The sequence below is a fragment of the Equus przewalskii genome, chromosome 4 (genome assembly GCF_037783145.1).
Source record: "Equus przewalskii isolate Varuska chromosome 4, EquPr2, whole genome shotgun sequence".
NCBI lineage: Eukaryota > Metazoa > Chordata > Mammalia > Perissodactyla > Equidae > Equus > Equus przewalskii.
In genome coordinates, this window is record NC_091834.1 from 46,613,028 (window position 1) to 46,628,620 (window position 15,593).

At 35.2% G+C, this 15,593-nt stretch overlaps 1 long non-coding RNA gene across 1 annotated transcript in view; it reads right to left on the reverse strand.

Moving 5' to 3' along the window:
• Nucleotides 1–2,045: 2,045 nt before the first annotated feature.
• The window catches only part of LOC103557046 (uncharacterized), a 75,490-nt gene continuing 61,942 nt past the window's right edge, over nucleotides 2,046–15,593 (reverse strand). The window contains exons 3-4 of the long non-coding RNA XR_011539684.1: nucleotides 3,617–3,672; nucleotides 2,046–2,183 (exon numbers count right to left, since the gene is read on the reverse strand). This is a non-coding gene — a long non-coding RNA (uncharacterized lncRNA). The remainder of the gene's footprint in view (nucleotides 2,184–3,616; nucleotides 3,673–15,593) is intronic.

Consider the following 15,593-nt stretch of genomic DNA (forward strand, 5'->3'; position numbering starts at 1 on the left):
AAAAGTACAAGTTTTTCAAAACATTATGTTCTGGAGCATAAAATAATGTAAAAATTGCCTAATAGCCAAATGACAGGTACTTTAAAAACATTATTAACCCATGCCAATAATTTGCAAATTTGGTACTTAACCCAAATTTACTGATAAGGCAACTGAAGCTTAGGGAGTTAAGTGACTTGCTGATTACCACACAGCTAATAAAAGACAACGCTAGAATTAAAGCCCAAATCTGCCTGATTCCAAAGTCCTTGGTGCTTACAGTACAAGAGCGCCAGTTCTCAAGTAAACAGAAACTAACGCCCAGCTAACAAATCCTGTATTTAACTCATTGATGATCTGCCTTTTCCAATCCCCTGGAACGCTAGACACATGACTGAAGACCACTCTAGATGCGCTCAATATGCCAACTCTAGACAGAGATCGTGCTCCTCAACCCAGCCAGAACTCCTGCCTCCCTGTATTTCATCCTCCAGTATTCTGAAAAAACTGATACAAGATCCCCTCCTCTTAAAAATCTGATTTCTTGGGGCTGGCCCCGTGGCCGAGTGGTTAAGTTCGCGCGCTCCGCTGCAGGCGGCCCAGAGTTTCGTTGGTTGGAATCCTGGGCGCGGACATGGCACTGCTCATCAAACCACGCTGAGGCAGCGTCCCACATGCCACAACTAGAAGGACCCACAACGAGGAATATACAACCATGTACTGGGGGGCTTTGGGGAGAAAAAGGGAAAAAAAAAATCTTTAAAAAAAAAATCTGATTTCTTCACTCCCGAGGGAGGCCCCCACTCTAACCTGAATAGGTTTGTTACCTTCATGGGGAAAGGTGTCCAAATTTCAAACAATGGACTTAAAATTGTGAAACCAACCTTCCCATGAACTGAAAACATACCGATATAATTATGTTATTGTCCTTCTCCCCCGCCTCATTCTTCTCTTCCACCTCTTCCTCATCTCATAATTCCAAGCTTCTAACATGATGAAATTAAGAAATGTTATTTTATATGCTCAGAGGTATCAAATTAAATAAATTTTATCTAGATAACTGATATTTATTCCAGAAGGACCCCACTTTGTGTTCCCTTTGGAAATGTTAAATAATGCGAGGCACACTTGGGAAAAGCCCTACTGCTAGTAGGGGGACTTGTCATTAGGAGACCATGTGCTGACAACAAATCTTGTCATGTTTGTAGGGTAGACAGTTGAAGCAGGTCAAGTGAGAGAACAAAGGAACACTGATAAGTCAATAGAAACCACTTCTATACAAGGTGGTTCCTGTTACCTGTAGATCTCTAATTCCTCCAGATTCAGTTATGTAGAAGCTAAATGGTTCTGCAACATAAAAGACCCAAGAATTTCAGGTAATGGGGGCAATCCGGAGAGATGGGGAAACCCAGCAAGGTTGGTGGTGTGTGGAAACACAATGAAAATGCCAAACAAGTAAATAAATAATCCTCATGGCTGTTTGGCCAAGGGGAAATTGGAAAGAACAAAAATGTGGGTTACAGTATTCTTCATAAAATGCTACATATTATGACATATGACTAAACTCTTCCATAAAGACTACAAAAATAAAATTCTTGCTGTGATAGTATATTTTTTTCTTCCTATTCATTGAAGTTCATTTTGACTATATCTACACAAGGTCAAAAGTATAAATTAAAAGGCAAAAAATGTAGCCAATAAGACAAATGTTTCTATATATGACATTATACTTTTTCAGTCTTCTCTCTTCTTTTCTGGTAATCCAGTTCTGTTTCTCTTATTCCTACTTAATTTACCCATTTTTTTTCACCTGCGGGGTACTGTTACTACTTTTATTTTTGTGTCTTTTTGGCAAGGAAGAAGGGAGAGCTGAGGAGCCATTTTCAATGTGTTTAATTAAAATATTTGGAGAAGTTAACTGTTTTGAGACCTACTATATGCATGACTCTTTGTCAAGCACAAAGAAGGATTATAAATGAGCAAAAGCCATATTTAAGCTTATTGGTAAACTTCTTGCTTGCCTGAGTCAGCCTGGGCTGCCAAAACAAAATACCATACACTGGGTGGCTTAAACAATACGAATTTATTTCTCACAGTTCTGGGAGCTAGGAAGTCCAAGATCAAGGTGTTAGCCAATTCAGTTCTCAGGTGAGGGCTCTCTTCCTGGCTTGTTTGCATCTGCCTTCTGGCTGTGTCCTCATATACTAGAAACAGAGAGGAAGCAAGCTTTCTGATGTCTCTTCTTCTAAGGGAGCTAATCCCATTATGGGCACTGGTCACGACCTCATGACCTCATCTAAACTTAATTATCTCACAAAGGCCCAATAGGGAAGGAACATAATTGTCCCTCTACCCTTCTGAGTTCTTAGAGGAGGCCCTTGTAAGAAAAGACAGATTTACAAGAGAAAAACAAATCAAAGTTTATTAACGTGTATATGTCATGTATACGTGGGAGATACCCAGGGACAAATGAGTAACTCCCTACAGGTGGCTTAGAACTCAGGCTGAAACATCATCAATAATAGAAGAAGAGAAAGGAGAATGTAGCCCTCTTAGAGAAGAGCAAATGGTTTTTAAGGAAGATGAATGGGCCCTTAGAAGACTAGATGGGAGGTATGATAGTTTGTGACAAAGTTTATTTGGGTGTGGTGTCGACTTCTAGTCTCCTCTCCTGTGATAAGAGTCTTCCCTGGTTGGGGAAACTTTCAAGGAGGAGATCTATGACAATTGAATTCCTTTTGAAGGATCTGTCTTTAGGCAGATAAGGGGATTTCAGAGAAAGCCGCTCTGTGCATCTGCTGTTTCTCAAGTGCCTACAGCTCAAGATAATCAACATGCCAAAGTGCATACTTTGGGACAGCATATTCTGCTACCCTTCAGCCCCATCTGCAAACACCATCACACTGGGAGTTAGGGCTTCAAAGTACGAATGTGAGGGACACAAACATTCAGTCCATAACAATGCTTATTATCTACCTGAGACAATAGCACATTGAAATATAAAACCACAAAGAATGATTCTAATAAATAAGTGCCCGAAATGACTATTAGAGTCAGGGACTACTCTAGAAATCCTGAAGAGGCATTCTCATGACCCTTCTATGTTTTCACTTTTAAGATCTATTCAAGACAAATTAAAAGATTCAAATATATTTTTAGTTTGGGGTAATTGGGATAGTGATCCAAATTTTAGAATCATAGCTTATATACTTTCTGTGAGAAAATATACATACATTATCATGTCTGTGCCCATTGAGATGTTAAGAAAAATAATGAGTCTAATGTGATTGGCAGATATGCAACTATGTTTTGGATTTGCATCTACTTTTTCCAGCTTCTGGACTTGTGTAACCAGTAAGTGCCACAGCTCTCTAAAAACTGTGATAAACATGCCAGAGCATTACACAGGTGAGTCGTAAAAAATCAGTGCATTATCTATCACTGTCTTACCATTAGAGTAACCATGTGAAAGTAATTTTTCCTAATTTATGGATATCTAATGAAAGAGAAGTGATTTTGAAGAAAGCGCTCAGAAACATTTTTGGCTTAGTTCACTTTTTAGACAGTAGAAGATGATATTTAGATGTGCCATGACATAAAACATTATTATTATTGAATCTGACATTCCATATTATACCTGTTATTCATGAAAATGAGGTTGGACATTGCTTTCCTGGGCGACTGTTGACTCATCTGAAAAGACAAGTACATATGCCATAGTTATCTTCTAGCATGTCACACAAAACAGATGGTGTTTGAGCCTTCTGACACCATCAAAAATCAGGCCAGCTAAAGAAAAAAGGAGATAAATCCCAAGAAATTCACTTATTTTTGTCCCCATATCTTCCAGCTTATATCTTATATCAAATTATTCTATTTTTCCTATCAGCATTCTTCCATTCAAATTTCTTTTACAATTCATATTAAATATTAAGCTAATGGTCTTTATACATGGGTTTATATTTGATTTCCTACAATGTACTAAAGTAGTAGATTTCTACTATTAGATATGTTACTTCTTTTAAAGTCCTGCTTTCTGGTAAAGAGAACAAAATAACTTTTAAAATTACATCACAGAACAACATGTAAATTACTGAGAACAAACTAGTAGAACTCATTTTCTGAGTGAATTTAGAGCTGCGTATTTGTTCCTTCAGCAATACCTAGTAATGCACAAACAGCTCTGTATTAGATTATTTGTCAATGTTATTTTATGAAGAAATTTAATAAAATTTACTACTCTGCAATCCATTGAGCACTTCCTAACTTAATTGTCATATTCTGCATTTCCTGAGATTTACAATTAAAATTGTGATGAGCCAGACATACAAACCATTCCTTGTGTGACAAGACAGGTTATTTGTATTTTACCAAAATTATCTGAGATATTCACTTATAAAACAAAAGTTCTATGAAAAATTGATTTCACCCATTTATAAGTACCTGTATGGGATGCATTTTAAGTCTGAATATTTTTTCAGCCCAATTTTCTCTTAATGCCCACTACCAAAAAAAAAGATAGCTCAATTTACTATTTATGCCCATGCCAGATCCAGTTAATAAAAAATAATGGCTCTGACATTTTATATTTTCCAAGGATGATCAAATAAGAAATGGTCTCCAGACCAATATAAGCATTTATTTTGATTAAGAAATGTTTAGTCTTCCTATATTATTGTCACTAGTCACCAATATTACTTCCTAAATTTTTAAGACTACATTAGGCAATGTACTAACTTATAATATTTTATGCCATTGTTTTTTAAACCTAAGTTTAATTGGTAGAAAGACCAATAACAACATGAGAGACCACATTACTATTGGTCTTTTGCTATTTTGTGTGATAATTATGTGGTTTGTAAATAAGAAACAGCACAGGACTGAAAATGAAGGACTTGTTTTTACTATTTAACTTTGAAGATAAATTTATCTTTAAATATTTGTGACAATTTCCCACTGACTTTAACAAAAATAAGCTATCCCTTAGTGATACAAAAATCCATGTTTCCTCATATTCATTCTCCTGTTTGTTCTTTCCAATATCCTGGGTGAATGCAGTGGGAATGAAGAATATGGAAAGATTGATGACTTTGTAAGTGATCTCATACAGGCATTAAATTGAGAGTCAACTTTAAAAATCATTTGTTTAGTCATTTCACTAGACTTTGAACAAATACTGATTGAGTTCCACTACTGGACTGGGTGACAGGCTGATTAAGACAATGATAGTGCTGTTATTAAGAAATTTGAGAAAGGGAGACCATTTGCAAGTAACACTCGAAGGTCCATTTTACAAGGGTTTCTGACCAGTTTTGGACTTGCTTGGAGAAGTTTTGGACATGTTGAAATATCTCTGTGCATGACATCTGAATATTCTTTGCTTATTTAACTTATTTCATGACTTAGAAAATTAACTTCTCCGAGAGTCAGTATCCTAAATATAAAATAGAATTAATACCACATACCTTACATTATTGATATGTGGGAAAACAAGTACCTGCATAGTATATACGAAGGTGCTTCGTCAACTACACAAAATTATACAAATTAATTACATTGCTGTTAAGATATTTAACCGGAAATATCCTGAGGGCATTCATGTACATGGAAGCTGCGGGTACAGGACTGTAGATTCATAAATTTCAGTTAGAAAACAAAAAATATTTAAAAGAAGTCTTAGGAGCAATTGACCACTCCTAGTCAGAAAGGGAAGGAAAAGAAGCAGAAACCAAAGACGGAATCTTAGAATATATGAAGAATTACAAGGTTCATATGTTACAAGGTAGAAAGATAAAAGAACTTAGATGAAAAGTGAGGCAACATCCAGGATGTGAGAAAGAAATAAGACAATGAAGTCATAGAAGCAAGAGACACCAAACTAACTGAGGTCAGGGCCATGATGGAAAGCCACACACCTCATTGACGGATGTATAGGTATTTGTTTATATTCAAGAGGTTGTTTTCAGAAGAATAATCATGAAGAAAGATTAAGAATTTCAGAGGGAATAAGGGGTGTTGTCTTTCATAAGTCTGTTCTCCTTTATCTCTGAATCCAATCAACTTGCCAATTCTAATTGTGTCTATCTGAACAAATATCTCTTTAATCTACTCCTTCTTTTCCTCTCAACTGCCATGAGAACTTGAGAGGACTGATATTCTAATCGATACTTCCTGGTTTCTCATGCCTCAGACTTGAAAACCATATTCCTAGAGAGCGAGAAGAAAGCAATATGGAACTTGAAGACAAGAAGACTTTACTCTAGGCCTGTAGTAATTAGTCTGCTCTGGCGACCATAATAAAATACCATAGGCTGGATAGCTTAAACAAGAGAAATTGATTTTCTCACACTTCTGGAGGCTAGGAGTCCAAGATCAAGGTGACATCAGGGTTGGTTTCTGGTGAGACCTCTCTTCCTGCCTGGTAGATGGCCATCTTTCACTGTGTCCTCACATGGCCTTTCCGCTGTGTGCTCAGAGAGAAAAATCTCTTCCTCTTCTTATGTGGACAGCAGTATTATTGTATTAGGGCCCCACTTCTATGACTTCATTTAATCTTAATTATCTCTCTTATGGACTTTTTTCTAAATACAGTCAGATTAAGCGTTAGGGCTTCAACATATGAATTAAGCGGGAGGGTAGGGGGGTGGGACACAATTCAGTCCATAACAAGGCCCAAGATTATCAAGGTTATGTGGGACTAATGAATGATGAAAGGTGCTCTCATCTAACATCTGGGACATTGGTTACAAAATAGTGTTGAATTAATAAAAATACTTTTATGTGAAGGAAGCAATTCTAAACAAGATATCTATTTTTCTCCTACTGAAATGTCTAACTAGCATTTCTCTCATATTTTCTATCTTTGACTTTCCAACCTGTCCTCTACATAGCTATGAGTTACCTTCCTAAACTTTGTCAGAACTTTTTACTCTTCTCTTCAAAAACCTTCAGTGATTCCCCACTGCTTAATGAATAAAATTTAATGGTTTAATTATTCCTTCAGCTCTCAATAGCCTGGCTCCAACACGAATTTTCAGTCTCATCAATCACTCTACTCTTCAGCCACAGAGGATTTCTCTTGCTACCTAGACTTCTCATACTTTTTTATGACATTCTGCCTGTGCTAACACTGTTTCCTCAGCCCAGAATGTTCTCTCCCTGAGGGTTCACTTCTAAATTCTAGAGCTTCATTGAAGCCTTCCTTGATCTCAGTGAGAAGAAATCATTCCCCAAACTCTTTAAGCTAAGTTAACTGCCTTCATATCTGTCTTTCCCAAATACTCTGAGCTTTTTAGGGCAGGGAATGTTTTATTCATAATTTAACGAACGTAACTTAAAACACACACAGACACATACACACACACCCCATCCCATAGGAAGTGGTGAATAATTGCTCAATAAATGAGAAATGATGAGGAAATGGGAGAGGCTATGTAGAGTATTTATACAAAATGTCTCCTCGCAAAGAAAGGTAAAAAATAGAAAAGATCCTAAAGATGTACATGAAGAGTTGTTATTTTCTCCAAGAGCAGAAACTGTCTTCATTTTATAAAAAGAAGCTATGAACATGCTTCCTATGACCATCTGTATGGAATGGCCCCATAAATGACAGAGAACCAGACTCTAATTCACCAGGCATTACAGAATACAGCTTGATTGAAGAAGGTTTATATATCCATTTTCCTTTTCTAGCGACAAGAACACCAACAACAGAGGTAGGGATAAGAGGAAAACACTTAAAATATGCCCCAACTTCCTTGACCACATAAAGCAAAAATCTCTGTATGTCTCTTTATAACCCAGGAGAGAGGAGAAAAGTATTCTGTGAACAAATAGTCTATTGTACTAAAAAAAAATAAAATAAAAAAATCTTGTTCAGAGTTCACACTCAGTATCTTTTCATAAGAAATTTTATAGCAGCACAATTAAAATGAAATACTAATTGTAACAAGAAAAGATGGTGGCTGCAGACTGTAACTCAGCCTTAATAGATTTTCTAATGCCTTTCTTTATATCAAAGGGGAGTAGCCCTTTAGCCAATAAAGTAAATTTTCTGATCTCCAAATGGGTACTTTATCCTCATTCAGGCTGATATTGCAGCGACATCATGAATTTCCCCGACAGCTTTGTGAATCAGCAGAGTATTTCAGAGGAGAGCACTGACTGCTAAAAGCAAAGTCGTTATTTTTTAAACAGCCTTTAAACTAGTAGATGAAACATTTCATTTTGGGTCAAGGATGCATTTGCTCCAGCAACCTGGAAGAGCCAAGAGGGCTGAACCGGTTGGGTAGGAATAGAATAATGTTACTGTATCAGCCAAACCTCAAATTGTGCGGTTCTGCAGGTCAAACATTTTTGCCTTTTTCCTTTTAGTATCCATGTCTATAATTCTTATTTCCAAAGAGCTTAAACATTGATATTCCATGAACTATCACCCTATATTTCCAAAGAATCTTTGAAAAGCCATTAACTAATTTGCTCATAATAAACTTTGAGTCTAGAAAAAACTGTTCTCTTTCTATTTAAATAACCTCAAAAAAAGGAAATTAAGGCAAGAAAAATGTATGCTTCCTAACGCATCCATTCAACAAGTGTTCCAAGGGCTACCATATGCCAGGCACTGAGCTTGGTGCCGGGAATCCTGAAGCAAGACACAGTCCCTTTCCTCACTCCTAGTGATACCAGAAAACAATGACTAATGACAATATACAGTGTTCAGAGACCAAGCTAATTGAACTCAAAATATCCCCATTCTTCTCTCTTTCTTTGTTCTGGTGCATTTATGAGTGTTTTTGAATGCTTTCATGAGGTAAAATTGAGATTTAAGTCTGACTCAGTGTTAAACAACTTAGTAAAGACTTGACTTAATCAAAACTTTGGATATATTTTACTTTCCACTTTTTACTGATGTAAATATATCTTAGTTTGGGAGCTGTGGTTTCATCAAGCAATATCTTTAAAATGTTATATTGTATATGGAATAGGATTGAGCGTATAGCATAGGCTATCCACAAAAATATCTAAGGCTGAAATTATGTGCATTGAGGGAAAACATTTTCTTACACAGAATAATTTTCCTAGATTACTGGTAAGTACGTTGATTGATTGCTATAGCTATGTGTATCCTTCAGTCTTTATATGCATGTATTCTTGCCTCTACTCACTCATGTGTGTCTGTATATATTTAGTATGGACAGTTTAACCCCCAGATTTCCTGTGGCCACAAACAAATCTCAGTCTTCAAATCACCATTCTATGGTTTTACTGTGGCTTACTGCCAACCTTTGAAACTAATCTAAAATAGAGAGAGGCTAAACTGCAGAATGTTTATTCTTAAAATAGTTTTGTCAAGTTAATTTTATTCATAATTGTCATATCTATGTCTCACCTGTACCATTGTTTATATATATTTTCAATTCACATTCTATTCTTTGTTTTATTATTGAGGTAACATTGGTTTATAATATTATATAAATTTCAGGTGTACATCATATTTTGACTTCTGTGTAGATTACATCATGTTCATCACCCAAGGACTAATTACCGTCCATCACCATACACATGTACCCTGTCACCCCTTTTGCCCTCCCCACTCCCAGCTCCCCCTCTATTAACTACCAATCTAATCTCCTTGTCTATGTGTTTGTTTGTTATTGTTGCCACCTTAAATAAATTTAGATTTATCCAAAACAACAATAAATTGAAATTGATTTATTATTATATATGTGTGTGGATGTATATACATGTATACATACATATATAATACACATATATAACACACACATATATATTCTATTAAACAATAGCATTAATATGTGCCACTTAAGCCAAGGATCAATGAACTTTTTCTGTAAAGAGCCAGGTAACACGTTAGGTTTTGCAGGGCATACAATCTCCGTCCCAACTACTTGACTCTGCTGTTCTAGTGAAATGGAGACTACAGACAACAATGTAAACAGATCGGCATAGTTATGTCCCAATAAAACTTTATTTACAAAAGCAGACAGCAGGCTGGATGTGGCCCATGGACTGTAGTTTTTAGACTCTTGATCTAGACATATCCCACATCACCAATGATAGGCACACCATTCTTCGTGAAACAATGCTTTCACATAATTCTTGGGAGTTATGATGCTAATCTATATATAGCCCTTTTCTATTCCTTGAGTGGCATTCCTATTGCCGTAAGTATGGTGGGTTTCTGTCAAGTTTTGCTCAACAGTGAGGAGGTTGAAAGAACCCATGCTGATATTTTGGTTAGCAAAGGACAAAGCATGGTTTGCTGATTGGCATTTTTCCTGCTGGTAGATTAAGAAAAAGCGGTATAAGTGAGCAGGCTTAGAAATCTTAGGGTACAAATTTTTTATAATACTATCACATTTATTACATTCATTGATAAAGTGTGTGTGTTGGCTACATATCATGTCTTCATTATTAAAACGTAGATTCGTTAAGGGAAAGGACCTTGAATATTTTTTCTCGTTTCCCATGCATTCGCCCATATAGTAATTTTCTGACAAATTCTTAATGAATGAGAGTGATATTGAATAGGGAAGTAGGAACACAGAAAATGAGAGTAAAAGAAACGTTTAAGTAAGTGGTGTTCCAATTTATTTACAGCAGTAGGATTTCTGGTTAAGAAAATGAAGATCAGTCATGGCATTAGACAAGGACTGTAAGGATGTGAAAAGCAATAGGTCAGTTTTGTGAATTAGGAAGCAAACTGTACATAGCAGTTAACATGTGTCCCCAGAAAAATAGTGAAATAACATCTAAATGGAGACTTTACTATGATTAAGTTGATGCAATTTGAGCAAACTTTAATTTTCAACAGAATGGGAATATCTGAAAAATTAAGTACATTGAACTCCTACTGTTCTTTTAATTCAGTTTTTAACATGGCATGTAATTTTCTTATTACATTAACTAACATCTTATTCTTTTCCTTGTAGCAAGAATTAAATTTGAGTGACTATTTGAAGAAGCACAATATTTGTCAACTAAATGCTAAAGTACCAGAGGGTTTTTGTTAAAGTACTTTTATAGTTTTGAATGATTTTTAATATTATCATACATAACCCACCTAAGTTATAAGAAAATCGAGTTTTAAAAAAGGAATTCGTTTTGTAGAAGGACTGTTGATTGTGTTTCATTAAAATTGTATTTCATTTTTCATACTATATGCATATTTCCTACTACTCTAAAACTGCTTTTATGGTTTGTTAGGCAACTAACATAACATTTAAAACAGATAGAACTCTATTTATGCAAGATACTATATCAGTTTTAAATAGTTATGGGTAATGGTTAAAAAGCAACATAATTTAAAAGTAGTTTTCATAAATATTTACAAGACTGGGCTCTCAGGGAGCTGACAGATACTTCCACTAAAGGATTGTTTTGTTTTGATTTTATCTGAGGAAAAAGCTAGCACTAAAAATAAGGTAGAGAATATATTGACAAAAACATTAAACCAGCATTGCTCTCTACATTTTAATATCGTATTTGATGTTTAAAGAATTGACCTTCATTTAGTTCACAGTTACAAAATATTACTTGAACCAAGTGGTTAGAAAATAGAGTATTGGAAATAGTAATAATCTCCATTTCCTAAGAAGTACAGAAATGCCAAAATCTATAAAAATTAAACAGCAAAATTTTTTGTGTGTCTAAAATTTGAAATGTGAAAATGGATTGGACTATTTAGGGAAAAAGTGGAAAATTTAAAAACAACAGCACTAATAAAAAAGGATATTTTTAAATGAAAATGTAATACTATAATTATTAGTGAAATAGTTCTTGTAATTCATCCACTATATGTATATACGCATGTGTAGTATATATATATAAGATGTATAATTTGTAGAAATGCAGAAATATGGTTATACAAATACATATATATTTTATATATAGTTTGAAAAATATACATAATACAGTGATATATGTCACTATATTATTTCAAGACAATTGAACAGGACTATCTTTTTTAAAATGAACAATATATTCACAATTCATTTGCTGAACAGTGCATTTAGAGAGAATTTTCTGTTTCCTTTTTTTGCCTACCTACCTTTTCTAAATTTCCTACACAGGAAATATATTACTTTATAACAAAATGGGTTATATTTAAATACACATCACATTTCTTAAAAATGTTCACTAGCCACCTTTTTTTTTAAAGCATTAGTTAATATATCAAGACCATGACTGGCAGATATGACTCAAATGTTAGTGAAGTGTAAGATTTATCCATTCTTATTTCTGTCAGTAATACTTTGAAGTATTACGAAATTTACAATGTATGTTTAGTGGAATTAAACACTCAAAAAGTGTATAATTGTTGATATACAATTTGCATTAAAAATCAATTGATCCAAGTTAGATAACAGGACATCTCGTGGCAGCTAGTATCCAAAAGTATTCCTAGGCAGATGGTGAATACAAAAAAAGTTTTAAATAAGATCTTTACTGAAAAGCTCAAATAGGTAACACTTGAGGAGTCAGCTGGTTGCTTTTGAACCCCACATCTACACATGCAAAATCCACTCACAGGAGTTCAGCTGAAGGTATTAAGTGAAAGTATAAACCCATCTCCAGGTTTTGCACTAGTATTTATTTTAAGGTTGCACGTGCAAAAATTATTAAGTCGAAAGCTTAAATGTTTTTGACATTTACACAATTAGTTAGCAGACACCTGGACTTTTCTCTAATTAAATATTTAAGTTTAATGTGTGACACACAGCGGGAAAATATCCCAAAACAGGCCTAAGCTTCTGAGTAGTCCCAGGTCCTTGCCAGGACGCTACTTTCATCACTCTGGGTCCCATTTCCTCTCTGTAAGGGAGACACTGGGATTTAATTGCTAAAATTGTTTCCAGTTACAGAATCCAACGCCTCGGTGAATGATAAAAGTGTTGCCACTAAGAAAAATGCTCCTCTACCATTAAAATAAAAACATGTAAGTTATTCTGAAAACCCTTCCTTAGAAACCCTTTTCTAATTTTCAAATTTCAAATGTACAAAGTAGATGGTGTTTTCCAGCTTACATGTTAACTTGAAGAAGAAGGAAATTATTGTCCTTGAAGATTTATGAGATCATTTTTACCTAATGTTCAATCTTCACTCTGGATGAAGGCAAATCTGACTGCAGTAAGCAAATTGTTCAGACTCGTGAGCCATTAGTGGACACACGATTGAGCTTTCTCTCTTATCTCATGTCACTCCTTTCTCTAACATGGCAGTTTAGATTGGGAAGGGTGACGATAACAAGAACTTGTAAAACAAAATGATAAATCTTTATAAAAAGGAAACGTGTGTGTAAAATATGTGACAAGCAATATTTATTTTAGCTAAGCCAAAACCTGTTTAAATATAACATATCAAAGAGCTTTTTTCATAAAGTTTCTATGATGTAGAGGCTCTTAAAATTGACGTCTTAATTTATTTGATGAAAAAGCTTTTGTATATTTTCAAGTTCTTCTTGACCACTAAGTTTTTTGCCTACGTACCCAAATCAAGTCCTCCTCCAGAAGATCTACCAAGTTCAAACATACACATCACAAAATTATCTTTTTCTCATAGATTTCTATTTTGTACTATATAATATTTATTGTTGAAAGAGTAGAAAATAAAGTACATGAAAGAAAAATTTTAAATTAATTAAGTCTTGCAAATATGCTATTTTTCATCCTATAGAAACATATTTAAATACTGTATATTCAAAAATAAAGCGTATATACACATTATTAAATAAAAATATTGGATATAGTATTTGTTTCCTACTGTATTCATCATTTTATAATCTGCCTTTTCATTTATAATATTTTTCCATGATATTAAATACCACTTTGTTCATTGAATGGTTATTATACAAAAGGCACCATGCTAAAAGCTGATGTATATTTTATCATTTACTCATATGAACAATCTCTTAGAGCATTAAATTGACTTGCTGAAAGTTAAAGCATCAGGTGATGGCATTGGAATTCAAACCTAGGCCTATCTTCAAAGGCTAAATTCTAAAGCCCTCTCTATATTTCCTTCATTTAAAAAAAAAAGGCTCCACAATTTTCCATTATATCAATCTATTAAATTTAACTGATTTCCACTTTGGGAGATTCTGCTTGACTACATATTTCTTTTAATTGTCTCAATGTTTTTTATAAACATTTTATCATAAATTATTTTGTGACTATCTGATATTTCTTTAGACTGAATTTCTATACTACGCATATACTTTGTTATTTATATATAACTGTCCCCCAATTTGCACTTCCATCCATAGTTATATATTTAGAATTCAGAATGATTCATATCCCATGCCTGAAAACTTATATTTATTAAGAGCAGTAATATTTTAAACACAGGGTTAGCATCGGGCAGTATAAGATATTCTTCCTTTTTGTCCCCTCTTTTCAACAAAGAATTAGATAGCATCCATGAACAAAAGCACTTGTGTGGGAGCTGTGGGATCCAGCATTACACACCTAGAGACCCGAAAAGAGTCTTGCCTTCCTGTGCATCTGGTAATAGGCAGACAGAGCTCAGTAAGGGCTGTGGAACAAGCACAGCAGCAAACCTGCCCCAATCCCTCTCACCAGGGTGGAGAAAAAACCTAGAGAGTGCTGACCTGGGCAGAAAACCACAAACAAGACAGAAATAGAAGTCCAGCTTTCCCAAAGGCGAATTCAAGCATACCACTGGAGAAAGACAAAAACAAAAACCCACAATTTGGACATGGTGGAGATGGTAAGAAGAACCTTATCATCACTGCTCACCACGCCCCAACACAAGGCAACACTTCACAGAGCTGTACTATCCAGGCAGTGGCGACCTCTCCCACAAGGGAAAAGGAAAGCCATGAGTGAGTGCCCAGCTACTCCAGTGGTGTCGGATGCAGTTGGAAAAACCCATTTCTCTCCAAGAGCACTCAGAGTACTAAGGGAGGAGATCTGGAAAGAGGCAGATAAGAATATGAAAGGGCATTAAAGGGACACAGTTTCTGCTGATTGAGCTGAATATGAAATCCACCATGAGCATCAGGCAGTACCAAACCTGAGGATCTCCCTACCTGGTCCGCAAACACACCTAATGCCCTGGGTGCTAAACCCACACCTTTTCCCACTCTGTGGCCAGCTCCTTGAATGTGCTTCCAAGTGCAGCTGTGAAAAGAAGCTCTGGTAGACAGAGAGTTAGCTCAGAAAAAAGCCAGGGTCTGTGGGCAAGGGAGAAACCACAAACTTGAGCTATAATGACACCTTCTAGGAAAAAAAAAAAGTTTTCCAGTAGCCACACCGATGAGTTGCAAGAAATGGAGAAGAGATAAAAGCTGAAGAATTCTGCCACAAGAAGTATGGAGCAACTTATCCATACAAGGTTGGGGAAAGTAACAGATATAAGCAGGACAAACAGAATATCTCCCACCAGAAGACAACAAGTACAGATTTGAGGAGGCTACTACTTCAAATGTGAAGACAGTAATGCCAAGCTCCAAGGAACATGAAAAATCAAGGAAACATGTCATCACCAAAAGATAACAATGATCCTCCAATAATTGAATTTAAAAGCATGAAATTTTGTGATTTAGCTGATAAAGAATTCAAAATAGCTGTTTT